We start from the raw sequence: 16,638 nt of genomic DNA, 5'->3' as shown, positions 1-16,638 counted from the left end.
AGCTGATTAGCTAATTACCTAATGGTCTTGAAAGCTGAGCAGTGTGAGTGTCCTCTAGAATTTGTGAAAGACTTCAATCGATAGCTAATTAGGACCATGGTCCTGCAGCCCTATGAATAGAATTCTGCCAACAACCTAAATGAATAAGAAAGCACTTTCCCTCAGATTTTTGCCCAATGTAACCTGACTTGATCTGAGTAGTACTTCAGATCTCCAGATATGTAAGATAATGGATGAGTAGCCCTCATATAAAATGCTTGAAACCATATAGATAGGTAGATGATAGATAAATCGATTTTTTTTTGTTGTTGTTGGTCGTGGGGCTTGAACTCTGGGCTTGGGCGTTGTCCCTCAGCTCTTCAGCTCAAAGTGAGTGCTCTACCACTTGAGCCACAGAGCCATTTCCGGTTTTCTAGTAGTTTATTGGAGATAAGAGTGTCAGGACTTTCCTGCTTAGGCTGGCTTTGAAGCACGATCCTCAGATCTCAGCCTCCTGAGTAGCTAGGCATGAGTCACTGGCGCCTGGCAAATAGATAGATTTTTGAAGGTGAGACCCAAGTCTAAACACAAAACTTGTATTTCATATACTCTTATAATACAGTTTGAGGGGAATTTTTTAAAACATTTTTAATAACTTTGGCCATGAAACCATGTTTCATGGTATAGAATTTCCAGCTTATGGCATCATGTTGGTGCTCAAAAAAATATCAGGTTTTGGAGCATTTTGTATTTCAGATTTTGGGATTAGGAATATGCAGTTGTGAGACTTAAGCCCCTCATTGGTACAAACTTGTTATGGCATGATAGGAAAGTAATGCATGTGACCATTGCTGAGGATGGATGAGTCCTCCTCCTTAGGTCCTCTTAGCTTTGCATATTGCTCCCAGCATCTGGAACATTCTTTTTGTTTTTTAGTTACCTCCAACTCTGCTAAGCTCTACTATGAGATGTTAGTTGTACTGGTTTTTGTAGGAAGAGTTAAATAAGGACAGTATACATTAAGACAGAGAGATGGGAAGTGGTACGTTACATGGGAAGGTGAAGAGGCTACCCTGGGTGTTGAACTCTAACATGAGGCAGGGAGCACAAAGAATGAGGCTGAAATTTGGCTAGGACCAAGCCAAAACAATGAATGCATGTTGATTAGCCTTATAACTGTAGGCAATGGCTTTGGAGAAGATTTTACACAAGGTGTAAGCAAATAAATGATCATAGGTAATCATTCTCACAGCGATGATGGAAAAGGATCCTAGGAAAATGAACTTTTAGAAAATGTTTGTACAAAACTAGGAAAGATAAGACAATGGTAGTAAGGAGAGCTGAGGATGAACCTAAAAGTACTTGATCAACAGTAATTGATCAGTATGTACTGATCAATTGTATATTGGATTTTAGTGAGAGAAGATTAAGTTCATGACCAATTCCCAGTGCCTAAATGTTTGTGACTCCAACAATAGAAATAGCCCAAAAGGGAAGCTTTTCGTGGGGGAAGAAGATGCATGGTACTTTGTTATATGCTATGGAATTGGAAATGTTTATGAAGGATGAGCTGTCTAGCACTCAGCTGGCTATTTGAGTCTGAAATTCATGTGAGCTGTCTAGATTGTAAATATAAATATGGAAGTCATCAGCATATGGCATATGGTGAGTAACAAAAATCATAAAAATGACAATGATTCTCAGAAAGAAACAGCAAATATCTCAAGTAAATCCTTGAGGAAATATATTAGAGCCAGAGAGAAAAAGAACCCCTCCCAAGGGACCAGAAAAGGAAAGTAAGTGAGATACAAGGAGAATCACTATAGTGTGATATAAATGATGTAAACAGAAAGAAAACATTGTAGAAAAGTGGGCAGCAGTAAGGTAGATCTAAATCATTGTTTGACTACCACCTTTAAGAAGTCATTGGTGAAGCCAGGCATGGGTGGCTCACATCTGTAATCCTAGCTACTCAGGAGGCTGAGATCTGAGGATCACAGTTCAAAGCCAACCCAGGCAGGAAAGTCTGTCAGATTCTTATCTCCAATAAACCACCAGAAAACTGGAAGTGGTGCTATGGCTCAAGTGGTAGAGCACTAGCCTTGAGCTGAAGAGCTGAGCCCAGGCTCAGAGTTCAAGCCCCAAGACCAACAACAACAAAGAAAAGTCATTGGTGATCTGGCAGTATCATCAGTGAAGCTGAAGAGGATTACAGTGAATTGAGATGTAAAAAGTGTTCTTTCCCCCCTTAATAATGATGCATCATGGGCTCTGACATCTGTTGTCTTGAAGGACATAGAATCTTCATATTTGCTTGAAACAAGAATTTATCAAGCATCTGACCAAGACAGTACCTTGAGCTAGGGAACTATTTTAAAAAGACCAATATGAATAAGATACAGGTCTTTCTTGTTGAGGAACTTACAGTGTAAAAATAAAATCATACTTAGGAAAGCAATACCTGGCCTTCCTTAAACATTTTACAAGTTCCAGGCATTGTTTTTTATGGTACAAATGAATAGAAAGACAAAATAAAGCAAGTTTTTTGTTTGTTAGGCCATACTGGACTATGAACTCAGAGCCTTGTGCTCACTAAACAGATGCTCTTCCACTGTGAGCTATACCTGCAGACCTCAGGCATTGGTTTTGCCTATCCTTTTGATCTTGGTTTTTTTTGTCTCTTTGTTGGACCTTGCTTTAATCATTATAACAAGCCACTCAAGATTATTTAGGTCAAGTTTTAAACAAAGTGTAAGTATATAAATAATCATAGGCTAGTCTTCTTGGCAACTGTGAGGAACATGAATACAGGGGAAATGAGACAATGGTCTTTGTGGCAGATCTGACACCTGACATAGGATGGAGGTAAGGATAGCTGTTTAGGATGAACCAGCCTTTAGCTCTTGCAACCAGTAGAATGGTTATTACCACTCTTACTATCTGCTCCTCTCTTTTAGATGAAGGAATTCAAGTGAAGAAAATGTATATAACTTTCCCAAGGTCACCTATCTAGTAAATAGTCACATGAGAATTCAAATTCAGGAGATCTGTTTTCAGACAGTGTGCATTTAACTATGACATAAAACTACAAGGAAAGGTTGGATAGAATAGGGGTCAGGAAAGAGGAACCATGAAGCACTTCAGACATTCATTGAACAGAAAAATAACTTCAGATGGAATCAGAGTTCACCAGGAGTGGGCATTGGTAATGACTTGGAGGGCAGGAAAGGTTCAGAACAGAGAGACAGGGGACAAGGCTGCAGAAGGGAAGTGACCAGAGGTCCAAAAGTAGGAGATGCATAAGATATGTGTGTGTGTGTGTGTGTGTGTGTGTGTCTGATCCAAAGGACCAAGAATGAACAACAGGAATAAAAAGAAAGTTTGAACAGAATTTAGAAGAAAGTATTTATACCTTTCAGAAGACATACACATAAAATGCATATACATGCATGTGGAACACACACACACATGCACGGGCTCACTTGTGCACACATACACACACAACTTCTATCTAAGAATTTAAGCAAGATTAATTAAGAATAATTGGTGATGTATTTTAAAGAACTTCATTGAACAGCTTAGCTTAGTTTAAGTGTCACCTCTCAACATTTTCCTTGAAGAAGTTATCAGATTCTGATATTAATTTCCTGTGGCTGTTATAGCAAAATACTGGTGATTTTGTGGCTTAAAATAACATTTATTCTATTATAGTCTGGAGGCTGAGAAGTTCGTCATCAAACCGGTTTTGGCATCTGGTGATAACTCACTTGCTTGTTTATAGATCTCACTTTCTTGCTTAAAAATAAAAAGTGGAAAAGTACCAAGAGATTTTTTTTTTGTCGGTCATGGAGCTTGAACTCAGGGCCTGAGCACTATTCCTGAGCTCTTTTGCTCAAGGCTAGCATTCTACCACTTGAGCCACAGCTCCACTTCCAGTTTTCTGTTTTAGTTTGTTTGTTTGTTTGGAGATAAGAGTCTCAAACTTTCTTACTCAGGCTGGCTTTGAACTGTGATCCTTCAATCTCAGCCTCCTGAGTAGTTAGGATTACAGGCATGAACCATTGGCACCGTCTGCTAAGGGAGATTATACTCATGAAGTTTCCAACCTCAGGACCTAATCACCCCTCGCAAAATGGCTTCAGCACCTTCTACCACCAGACTGATCATCGCAGTAGGGCTTAGGTTTCTCCAAATGCATTTGAGGAGAGGCAGCTACCACATGGAGAAATCTCAACAGAGCAAAGTGGAGCATCTAATTTGTAAACGCAATCATCTTACTAGGAAGGTGTCTGCCTAGTAGATATTTCACTAGAATAAAGCAAATGGCACCTTCTGGGTGGTATATAAAGAGTACAGGCCACAGCTAATAGCAGCTGAAAAGCATTAGCTCCCATAGGTCCAATGGAACAAAGAAAGATTTTTTAATATATATATATTTTTTATTGTAAAGATAGTGTAAGGAGGGGTTACAGTTACATGAGCAAAGTAATGAGTCTATTTCCTATGGAGCATTGTTACAACCTCCTTTATTTTTCCCCTACCATCCCTTTCCTTCCCACCTTCTCACCTCCTCCCTCTCCTCCCTCCACCACCGCCCCCCCCCGAAAGTTGTAAAGTTCATTTTCAACATAGTGTCTTGCACATCTCATTGTTACAAGGGGTCATCTTGTATCATTATTTCAGCATTTTATTATTTCCCTTCCCCTCTCCAAAGTAAATGCAGGACACCAGAATCAAGTACAGTGACAACAGGGGTTGTACCATGGGGAAAATGCTCAACTTCTCTGGCCATAAAAGAAATGCAAATCAAAACAACATTGAGATTCCACCTTAACCCAGTTAGAATGGCTATAATCAAGAAATCTAATATCAACAGATGCTGGAGAGGATGTGGCCATAAGGGAACCCTACTGCATTGTTGGGAATGTAAACTTGTTCAACCACTTTGGAAAGCAGTATGGAGGTTCCTCAAAAGACTCCACATAGAGCTCACCTATGACCCAACAATCCCACTTTTGGACATTTACCCAAATGATCACAAACAAAGCCATACTAAGGCTACCAGCACAACTATGTTTATCACAGCATTATTCACCATAGCTAAGATATAGCACTAACCCAGATGCCCCTCGGTAGATGAATGGATCAAGAAAATGTAGTATATATAAACAATGAATTTTATGCTCCATCAGAAAGAATGTCATTGCCCTATTTGTTAGGAAATGGAAAGACTTGGGAAAAACTTATATTAAGTGAAGTAAGCCAGGCCCAAAGAAACATAGGTCCCATGGTTTCCCTTAACTGCAATAATTAGTAGATGTCTTGGTCAAGCAGAAGAGGTCAAAAGCTATGTACAATTGACCATATAACCTGATGCTAAGCAAAATGAACCCCAAGATAGGGACACAAGAGGTTTTATCTTTGTTGCTGTTCTTTTTAATGTACTTATAATGTACTATGAGAGATTTTTTTTTTCTGGAGCCAAAGAGGAGCATGGGAGAACAGAAGATATTGAACACACTTGCCAACATTCTAGGAAGGCATGAACTTTGAGACCTAGAACCCAAGCAACTTCATTATGTTTCCCAACAACCATGATAATAATACCCTTCTCTGAGCTCCAAGAACTGGCTTACCCCCCGCCCCCACTCCCAACAAGGTTGATCTTTTCTGAAGCTCACCCTTGAAATGTCATGTACAGTAACAACCGCAACTTCAGCCAAAAGCAGGAACTAAGGTCTTCTTAGAAGCCTTGTGTTTACTAGTGCTTTGAGTCCAATGAGCACACACTAGACAAGACGATAATTCTTATATTGGGACAGTTCCACTCTGTGACCAATCCTGCAGATTCTTACTGAGCAACTTCATTCAGTGAAATTTATCTCATGCCTCATTTACACAGCCCAGTGTCATGAGGCTCCATGACACCAAGGGCAAGCCTTGAATGAGAAAGTTTTTTTGTTTTTTTTGGTCCGGTCCTGGGGCCTGAACTCTGGGCCTGGGCACTGTCCCTCAGCTCTTCAGCTCAAGGCTAGCGCTCTACCACTTGAGCCATAGTGCCACTTCTGGCTTTTTTCTTTTTGCTTATGTGGTGCTGGGGAATCGAACCCAGGGCCTCAGGCATGCAAGGCAAGCGCTCTACCACTGAGCTACCTTCCCAGCCTTGAATGAGAAAGTTTAAAGGAGCCTGGTCATTCCCCAAGACAACAACTTGGTCTCCTAACAGATATTCCTGGAAAGCGATCAAAAATTTTCCATCAGGAATCACGTTGCACAAGGAACCTACATATTCTAAATAGGAAATGAAAAGGCTACTGTAATTTATTTTATTTTATTTTTTACTGTCCTTCTTACTACTTTTGCTGGAACTCATACAAGAAAATCATCGCATATGGACTTCACAGCTGAATAATAATTTTTTCCTTTGCCTTTCAGTGCCTTTGCAGGCTCAAGATAGGTAATTATAGAGGCAAATAAAACCCTTTCTATGATGCAAAGGTTTTGAAGGAGCCATCACCACCTACACGTTGGGCAGCAGGTCCTATGGGAAACATTCAGTGTGAGCCACATCTGAATGAAGTGGAAACCAACAGCTTTAGTTCTGGCTTTGGAACATATGGTGTGATAAATCATCAGTAAGGCAGCCTATAATTAAGGACACAGTTTCTCAATAATAATGCCTCAATGTGCACGTACTCAGCTGCATATTACCTTCTAGAATAGAACTGGAGATGGTCAGGCTTTGGTCCTGAATAATACTGATGCTTTGGTGACTATAATGAATAGACTTTAAATTAGAAATACCTTCCTCACCTACCTCCCACCAGCCATCAAGCTGCCAGCAGTACTTTCATGTCCAGAAGTTTCAGGTTTTGCATCGTGTGACCCTGTTATCCTGACCACAAGCAAATAGGATCGGGAACCAAGGGCTCGAAGATAGGAGATGAAGGCTTGAGGCGAGGGCCAGCAGGCTGTGAGGTTGTTCAGCTGAGAATCCTGCCAACACAGATTGCACCAAAGAGTGTCAGCCTGCGGTAATTAAATCTCTAGAGATAGCACAATGGATACAGGAGCCAGGTAGAAGGAGCATCCAGGAGTAGATACAGCTATGATACAGAATGAAGAAGGATGGCAAAGGAAGCAGTGGGAAGTGGCAGAGAAACTGCAGCATGGCTCATGCCCTGAAATAGAAGCCGGAGCCCCAACAGGTGTCTCGTTATAATTGAATAGGGAGCAATGGATGCCAAATTCTGATATAGCTTTTGCAGCACCTTGAAAAGCCAGGACTGACCTTTCACCTCCTGATGCCTGGCTGTAAAATTGCACTTCCATATGTATCTTTATATATTAAAAAAAACCTGCCACTGAGGTAGCATGTGTCTGTGTCTGTGCCTTGGAAGTCCAAAAAAAAAAAAAAAAGAACAGAAAAGGTTTTGTGTTGAAAACAAAACACATTCGTATGCATAGAAGTTGCTACTCTCAGAAACATTCTTTTGAAACATGTAGGGTAATCTTCTAACAGCAAAGCAGCAAGTACTGCACAGTGGTCCTGCCAAACCGATCAAGTGCCAGAAACTCTGCTAGGACAAAATTGGTCACAATTTTGGAAAATTACAACTCATTTGGAAGAAATATGAACTGCTATAGATTTTAATTTCTTCTGGGCATAACATTATATTTATACCAACACAACAACATACGGTTTTCTTGAGTGCTATAAATTACTCTGAGTTCTTGGTGCCCATGAGTGACATCATGGATGTATTAGGATGTGTGGTGTTGGCTATCACTTCTTAAGTTTGGTTGTCAAGGTACCAAGTCCATAGATAGAAGCTATGGACTGGCCATAGCTTGGATTTATGGCTGTGTGGACCTCCCCTACCTATAAATCAGTGAAAGAATGCATAGTATTCTCTCTTTATCATAATCATGTATAGTTACTTCATCATTCAGAGCAACTAAAGGCAATGACCCATAGTTTCTTGGTAGAAACACTATTGTGATTTGTACTGGAAACTATTCTCATTTCTCAGGACAGCATGGCAGACACTTCCAAGATAGTGAGTTCTGAAAAATTCACAGGAGCACAAGGACTCATTCTCAGGTTTGCAGAGTCACATGGATGGATGTCTAGACATTAGAATGTTAATTTATTAATTTAAATTGACAATATAACCAGCAGATTGTAGACATGGTTTCTAGTAATAGAGGTACCAGAAGAGCCATATTCCAGCTGATTACTTGGTTTGAAAAGATGAATGATTTGTGCCATTAGGCTTTGCTGTCTTGTTGTATCCATCTCTAGAATGGGTATCTTTCTGCCAATCATATCACCACATATGTCAGTCCAAAAGATGCTGTCTTTGGATTGTTAAAATGTTTGAATGAGCACTACTACTCAGTAATGGGCTTGTTTGTACTATTTATATGAAATAAGGCCTGGAATGATTATTCCAGTGGCCACTACCTCCTTCAGATTCTGTTGAGTCTCACGAGTCTCTTCTCAAACCCTTCTTATATGCCTAGAATAATACCTGAGATTTCAAGTGGGCTGGAAATAACTCTCAGAGGTAGAGCACATGCTCAACATGCCATAAGGTCCTACTTGAATTCCCAGCACTGCAAGAAAGCTAAAACACAAATCAGCATCAGCAACAACAACAAAAAATGCCCACAAAATATTTCAAATAAAGCCAAACACAAGAAAATAGTTCTTCCCTCTACCTTAAGATCTCTTAAGAGCAACCTGACTCATTTATACAGGCTTTCTCAAATTGATCAAGTTTTATCTTATCACATTAAACTTATATTTTTGCCTGATCTCTTTGGGATTATTTCTGGATTGCTGTGGTTATAGACTGTTTTCTTCTGCCACCCAATCATAGTTTCTTAATGCCAATACATGATCCATACCAGCACATGGCTGGTGAACCCAATTATTTGTTCTATCTCCAACTTTTTTGAGAGTCCCTCACTATTGCTCTTATTCTTAACTACTATATACTGTGGAGGAGACAGCTGTGAAGAAATAATGTATTACGGTGGTGACAGCCTGGATGGTGGAACCTCCTCACTTCAGCTTGTCTAGTAGTTACTAAACTCTTGAGTATATAGTAAATGCTACACAGAGATTCCCTTCCTGTTTTCCTCCAAGTCTGGATTTCAGAAAGCTGCTTTGCAATTCAATCTCATTCCCAAGAAACTTTAGGCAAATCACCTAGCCCTGTGGGCTTCAGTTTCCTCCTGTGTAAAATATGTAAATAACAACCATACCTCTGGACTGGCTGTGAATGAGCTGAGCATGCATGTACTAGGTACTAACTAGCAAATAGGGCACTGACAAATAGAAACACCGGAATAATTTGCGGACTATTTATCATCCTAAATTTAAGTCTTGTTAATTACTATTGAGTGCACTCAACTGTCTCTCTAACATTCTTCAAGGTCAAAAGCATCAGCATCTTACCACTGCTTGTGTTTCCTACAAGTCTTTCGATTATAAATATTAAGAATTCATTATTAAATGACAGCCCTTAAAATAATCCTTCTAAAATATTTTAGCCTGGAAAACCTCAATAAATGGTTAAGCTGCATGGTTTTAACTCCCTGCCCTCTACTTCTCAAAAAGTGAGCTCATTGTCCTTTGAGGTGGTCAGACAGGAGCTGGAGAAGAGCCTGTCACGTTCCCTGGGAGCATTTGGCCTGCGTGACCTGCATTCCAGGAAGCCATCAACCTACATTTTTTCTCTACAGATTTCCTAATTGGGACTTTTGGAACAATCTGCCCACCATCTCTCTGTGGAGCTGGCATTAGACTTTTCCTCTTAGTCATCTTTTTAGATGCATCCTTACTCAATCTGCCGGTGTCTCAAATGGGTTATAAACTACACCCACTGGTAAAGGGAATAGGCAGAATGACCCCAGGGGATGGTCTTTCTATAACACTGCTAAACATACACCAACCAAGCACAAATTCATTGCTGAAACTTAAAACCTGAAAATCTCAGAAAAGATCCTGAATCTCTTTTCCTTTGTTTTTTCACTTTAGATTCTTCTCCTTCTTTTGCACAAAAGAAATCTGTTTTTTCATTCTCCACCTCTCCAACACATAAAATTTTTGATTATCCCTCATAGACACCTGGCCATCTTAACTCCATCCTCACCACTGTTTTACAAACAGCAAGGGAAATATTTCACAGAAAATAAAGTCTGTTGGCTATAACATTAGATTCCCCAGCAATTTCACATTTGTTCTACATGTTTAGAGGTCAAAAACATTTTAATTATAGTTTTATGACCTCTAAGTAGCTGTACAAAGTGGTACGCATCAGTTCATGAATATAATGCGTCTTGACGTCACCCCTTTCATCTTTCTCCCTCATCCTTCCCGACCCAATCTCTCCATTTTTTTTTACTTTCATAGAATGTATATTGAGTATTATGATTGCATTCTCCTCACTTGCTCTCTTCATTTGTCAGTCCTTCCTTCTCTTGATTCTCCCCCACCAGGTATAAGGACCAGTTTCCTGCCATACCTTTGTTGGACTGTGAGTTCATTTTTCTAAGGAATTTGACTTCCTCACTGAAAATCCTATATTTCAGTTAAAATATTTGTGTACATTTGCATTTTTAATGAAGCTTGTGACTCAGTAGAGAATCTTTTGCCATGGAGCAGATATAACTGTTTCGTTGCACCTGCTCCCCCGCCGCAGGTATAACTAAGCATCCACTTTTTGCTTTCTCAAATATTTTCCTGTTCAGAACATATACATTGTGTTGGACATCAGGGCCCCAGTCCTTACCTTCAGAGAGCTTCATGTCTGTGTACAGCCTTCAATACTGCCATTATAGCACATCGGTGGGTTTTGTTGTTGTTGTTGTTTTTCTTTTGTCAATTGTGGGGCTTGAATGCTGGGCCTGGGCACTGTCCCTGAGCTTTTCTGCTCAAACGTAGCTCTCTACCACTTTGAGCCACAGCTCCACTTCCCAGTGTTTTTTGTTGTTGTTATTAATTTTTTGTTTGTTTGTTGTGCCAGTACTAGAGTTTGGACTCAGGGCCCGAGTGTGCTATCCCTTAGCTTTTCCACTCAAGACTGGCACTCTAGCACATGAGCCACACCTCCACTTCATGGACTTTTATGCTCAGCCTGACTTCAAACCATGATCTGCAGGTCTCAGCATCCTGAGTAGCTAGGATTGCAGGTGTCAGCCCAATTTTCTTGAGTAGAATAAAATGAGTAGTGTCACAATCACAAAGGATATGTGAACATGACCTTTTACGATGAGACCAGCTAGCCTAGCCCTTCTGATGACGTGCTTGCCATAACTGGTGAACTGTGAAAATACTAAGCTGGATCTCCTGGCTTTTGAGCTTGTGATAAAGTAGGCAACATGGTTTTTTATATACATGTCAAGTATATCCACCTTGGTGATACATAATTAAGGGCTCGCTCACAACAATTTGAGTGATAGAAGTAAACGAAAACAAAGCTCATGAGGAATAACTGCATGTCAGCCTTTGTAGATATGGAGAGACTTTGAACTTGGGAAAGTTTGGGGCAATACCCTAGATAAGTGAGTCAAGAGAGAAGAGTATTTGGGAGGTGTGGACTCCTTCTCAAGTGAGACTAAACCTATCCATCCTGCCCATGTAATTGTAACCCCTCTGTACAGTATGTTCACAAATAAAATAAAATAAAAAGAGTCTTCCTACATCTTCCACTGTTTCACTCAGAGCTGGAGCTCTTATCAAGTAAAATCTCAAATCCATGCACTTCTCATCTCCTGGCTTCACCTGGAGCCAGGACTGCACCAGAGCTCACCTGTATTCCTACCACAGCTGCCTGTTCCTGCCTTCAGTTGTGTCTTCCTCCAAGGGCTGTCCTGCTGCAAACTGACTGTGTAGCCTACTCTTCTGTTTAACACCTGTCAGGAATCATCCTATTGCCTGGTGGAGACAGACAAGATCTTTCTTAGTGTAGTTTTGCTTACCTTTTCAGATACACCTTTTGACCTTTTGCACCCCACATCCTGCTTCCTAGTCCCCGACTTACTTGCCATTTTCTGAATACACCATAATTTCCATATAACTTTATTTTTTAATTTTTTGTTTCTTTTTTTTCGATTTTTAATTTTATTATTATTGTGCAAATACCATACAGAGGCATTACAATTACATGGGCAAAGAGTGAGTACATTTCTTATCAAGCATTGTTGCCTCCTTCTTTGTTTCCCCATAACATCCCTTCCCCTCTCCACCCCCCCGACCCCCCCCAGTGTTGGGCCCAAGTTTATTGTGTGAATCAATAAATTAATAAAGATACAAAGGTAAGGTTATATTTGGGGGGGCAGGGAATGAGACATAAAATTTAGGCTTCTTAAATAAATGGCACGAAGCCCTTATATAGTGTCTGTGTGTAGCAAATATGATCTGAATGGTTTTCAAAGAATGGTTGGAAAGTCATGCTCAAAATGAAGGGGCTGAGTAAGGAGACCCTCTAGCAGATCATCACAATATTATGGCACTAATACAGTTATTATTTTACTTCCAATGTCTGTATCTAGCATTATTCAATACTCATGTATCAGAAATGTTTTTAAGTGTTTTGTAATGTGTCAATTCATTGTCTCTTCCGGGAGAGCACATTTTACACTATTTTACACATTAGAAAGTTTGGAGGGGTTAAGAAACTTATGCAAAGTCACAGAGATACGAGGCAGTATAGATGAAAAGTAAACTATAGGAACTATTTGAAAGAGAGAAGAAATGCAGCTAGATGAGAGTCAGGATATCAAGAGAAAATACAATAGGAGAATCAAGTATGATAGTAAGGGTTCTAACTCAGGTAAAAGAAAATAGAAGTGTAGGGAAAGGAAGTCAACTTTTTGGAAGATGCTGTGATTGTTAGGGGTGGAATGGCTCTGATGTCGTGACTGGACATCCAAGTGGAGATGATCTGTGGAAAGTTATAAATATTTACAGAACCCCCCCCCACAGACTTCCTGAAAGCCTGCTGCCACATGTCTCCCAGAACCTGAGGAGTTGTAAACATGGATTTGATATGACATTTTTACAAGGATCTACTTAATTTCATGCACTAAACATAGGGGAGTCTGTGAATGATTTAAAGAGGAGAGTGACATAGTTTTGGTTCACTTGGACAACCAAACTTCTTTTCTTCATAAGTTTCAAATAACTTTCATTGTAGGATATTGTTATACTTGTCCTATATTACCATTTGTCATTGTTATTGATCTCTTACCATGCCCCTTTTATAAAGTGAACTTTGTAATCCTGTGTATAGGCAGAACAAGGACAGGTAAAACACAATGTGTATGAGGTTCTGTACTATCTGTGGATTCAGGCATCCACAGATTGGTGGAAGGGACCTACTATGCCACCATGACTACTCATGTGATATCATTTCTCTCCTCCAATCAGGACAAGACATTCAGAAATGTAGGTCTCAGCTGTAACATTCTTTTTTCTTTTATCCATCCTTCCTTCCTTCCTTCCTCTTTCTTTTTCTTTTTTCTTCATTTAAATAGATAAGATTGCCCAGTCTAGCCTCAAATGCTTGGGCTTAGGTGATCATTCTACCTCAGCTTGCCAAGTATTTGAGACTATAGGGAATTGCCATATTTTCATATTCATAACATTATATTAGAATTGTGTAAAGATATTGTTTTCTAGATAGTTCCTTTTCACAGAATGAAGGACATCTTTATAGTTACTCTTTGCTCAGCTGAGGATCTCTATATAGAAAGAAAAATAGGGAAATTAGTAGAGAAAAATAAATGATATTCTGTTACTGGTACAACAGTATAAAATATGACAAATATGGCTGATAACTTTAATTTGAGACTGAATTAATTAACAAGAATATTTATCTTTATGTTTCCATTTTCCTTTAGTTTCCTTGTTTAGGAAAAACTCAAGCAGTTAATAAAATTAGTTCAATAGATAGAGTTGATGCCCTCAGAGACAATTTCAGGGAAGGTCTGGTGTTTTACACACAAAAGTTAAGGGCATACAACAGCTATTTTTAGAGCTGAAAAAAAGAAGCCATCAACACATTTCAGCAAGTTTCTTTCCCCCTTGAGAAGTTGTGCCAGGTACATATTTTACATTTTCACCTAATATGATCATGAATATCTTAAAATATGGGAACTAATTTAACAACAGGTCTATACATGAATAATCTTAAATCACTTTTAGCATGTGAAGGATCCAAAGATTAAGTGAAATAAAGTTTTGTGTGTGTGTTTGTGTGTGTGTGTGTGTGTGTGTGCGTGTGTGTGTGTGTGTATTTGTTGCTCTTGGGCTTGAACTCAGGGTTTGGGCACTGTCTCTGAGCCTTTTTTTTTTGCTCAAGGCCAGTGCTCTACCACTTAAGTCACCATGCCACTTCCAGCTTTTCTTGATATTTAAGTGGAGATGAGTCTCATGGACTTTTCTGCACAGGATGGCTTCAAACCACAATCCACAGATCTCAGCCTTCTGAGTAGCTAGGATTACAAGCATTCGCCACCAGGGCCTGGTCATGTTGTGAATTTTTTATGTACAGAAGAAAAAAAAGCTGAGGGAGCAGAATTTGCCTATCTTCAGCAAAGGATTATAAAGTGAATAAAAATGTAACTTATGGAGAAAAATAAAATGTTGCTAGGTGAGATTCAATCTAGTGATAATGTACATTTTAAGACAACATTTCAAAGTTTGTATAGAAATTGATGCCTTGGGAACATCAGGGCTAAAATTTATCTAGTGTTATTTTTAAAATTCTATCATGTCTATTGACAAGAATCAACTTCAGACCTTACAGACAGGACAAATAATGTTCAGAGGAAACTAAAGCCCCAGACACAAAGTAAAGTAGAAGACTACTTGATCTCAGGAAACAATACCAAACTTTCAGACCAAGTCATTTTATACCAAGTCATTATACCAGCAATGCTGGTGAATTTGAGAACTGAAATAGAAAACCAGTGAGGAATCACAAAGAAATACCAAATAATCTTAAGATATAGGGAAAATATGTCTCTCTTTTCCAAAAAATGTGAGCCTCAGAATCTACTAAAAATTAGCCAGGTATTGGTGGCTCATGCCTATAATCCTAGCTATTCAGGAGGCTGAGATCTGAGGATCAAGGTTGCAAGCCAGGTGGAGCAAGAAAACGCATGAGTGTTTTATCTCCATTTCACTACCAGAAAAACTGTAACTAGAGCTGTGCCTCAAAATGATGGAGTGCTAGCCTTGAGTGAAAAAACTCAGGAACAGTGCCCAGACCCCAAGTTCAGGCCCCACTATAGACCCCCAAAAAAGGTTTATATCTACATCTAGCAAAATCTGAAAATGTTTTATAAGATTTGTCAGTATTGGAAAGAAAGAGATAGCAAAAATAATCCATGGAAACCCAGCTACCAGCAGTTAGAAATTTGCTGTAGATATTGTAGTAAACAGTTTAAAAGCCTCTCAGAAACCAGATGCCAATAGCTCACACCTGTAATCCTATATACTCTGGAGGCTAAGATTGAAGGATTATGATTCAAAACCAGCCCAGGCAGGAAAGTCCATGAGACTCTTATCGCCAATTTACCAGCAAAAAGTGAATGTTACAGGAGGTACAACTGATTAATCCAAATAATCAAATATGTGGAAATGGACAAGGTGAGTTTAAAGATGCATAGCAAATATTTAGGTGGGTAAAGAATTAATAGCCATGTGCCTGGGAAACTGTTTCAAGAAATCAGATTTCTAGGCCCTATCTTTGTAAATTCTGACTCAATATGTCTGAGGTAGGATTAGGAATTCTGTATTTGAAGCAAATAGCCTGATTAATCTGATTCACATGTCTGTGAACCACTAATTCACATGCATAAGAAGCAATGTTTGAATCCATGGAAGAAACTGTGATTTTCATTTGCTTAAGCAACATTTACTGAGTTTTTGCAGGATATCACGTACTGTGCTAACTGGTGAAGATACAAAATGAAAACAAAAACGGACAAAGCACCTGTGCAACAGACCCATGAAAGGAGACAGGCAAATTTTATCTTACCAATTCTAAGAAGGCCTTTAAGAATGCATAACAAGTTGGGCATTGGTGGCTCATACATGTAATCTTAGCTACACAGTTCAAAGCCAGCTTGGGAAAGCAAGTCTGTGAGGCTCCTATTTCCAATAAACTACTCAGAAAAAGCTGAAAGTAGTGCTGTCGCTGAAGTGGTAGAGCACTAGCCTTGAGCACAAGAAGCTTACAGTGCCAAGGCCCTGAGTTCAAGGCCCTGGATGGGGGGGGGTAGCAAGGAAAATGTACAACAGAGTAGATAGATCTAGTTGCCAAAGAGCTCTTCAGAGGAAGCAGAATTTGGGCTGAGACCAGAAGAGTGTTTAGGCATTCATTTGGGAGTTAAGTCAGCAAACAGATACAATGAAAAGGAGGGTAAGTGAGAACTAGAAAAGAAAGATTCCAGGACATTTTCCTGCCAGAACCTGCAGGAAATTGTATGGGGCAGGGAAGGAATAGACAACAATGCCCAGCTCCAGGGAGAGTTCTGCAAAGTCAAGACTGGCAAGTGACCTCATAGCAGGAAATTGTATAGCTGCAGGAGAGGCAGAGAGGTGTAGGGGTTAGCAGAGTGAGTTCGGACACCCTTTGA

At 39.6% G+C, this 16,638-nt stretch overlaps 1 pseudogene; it reads right to left on the bottom strand.

Moving 5' to 3' along the window:
* Nucleotides 1–12,039, bottom strand: part of LOC105999453 — a 56,386-nt pseudogene extending 44,347 nt beyond the window's left edge.
* Between the last annotated feature and the right edge of the window lie 4,599 nt (nt 12,040–16,638).

Source organism: Dipodomys ordii, unplaced genomic scaffold, assembly GCF_000151885.1.
Source record: "Dipodomys ordii isolate 6190 unplaced genomic scaffold, Dord_2.0 Scaffold190, whole genome shotgun sequence".
Classification (NCBI taxonomy): domain Eukaryota; kingdom Metazoa; phylum Chordata; class Mammalia; order Rodentia; family Heteromyidae; genus Dipodomys; species Dipodomys ordii.
The sequence above is the reverse complement of the archived record's forward strand: the minus strand, read 5'-3'. Positions and strand labels throughout refer to the sequence as shown.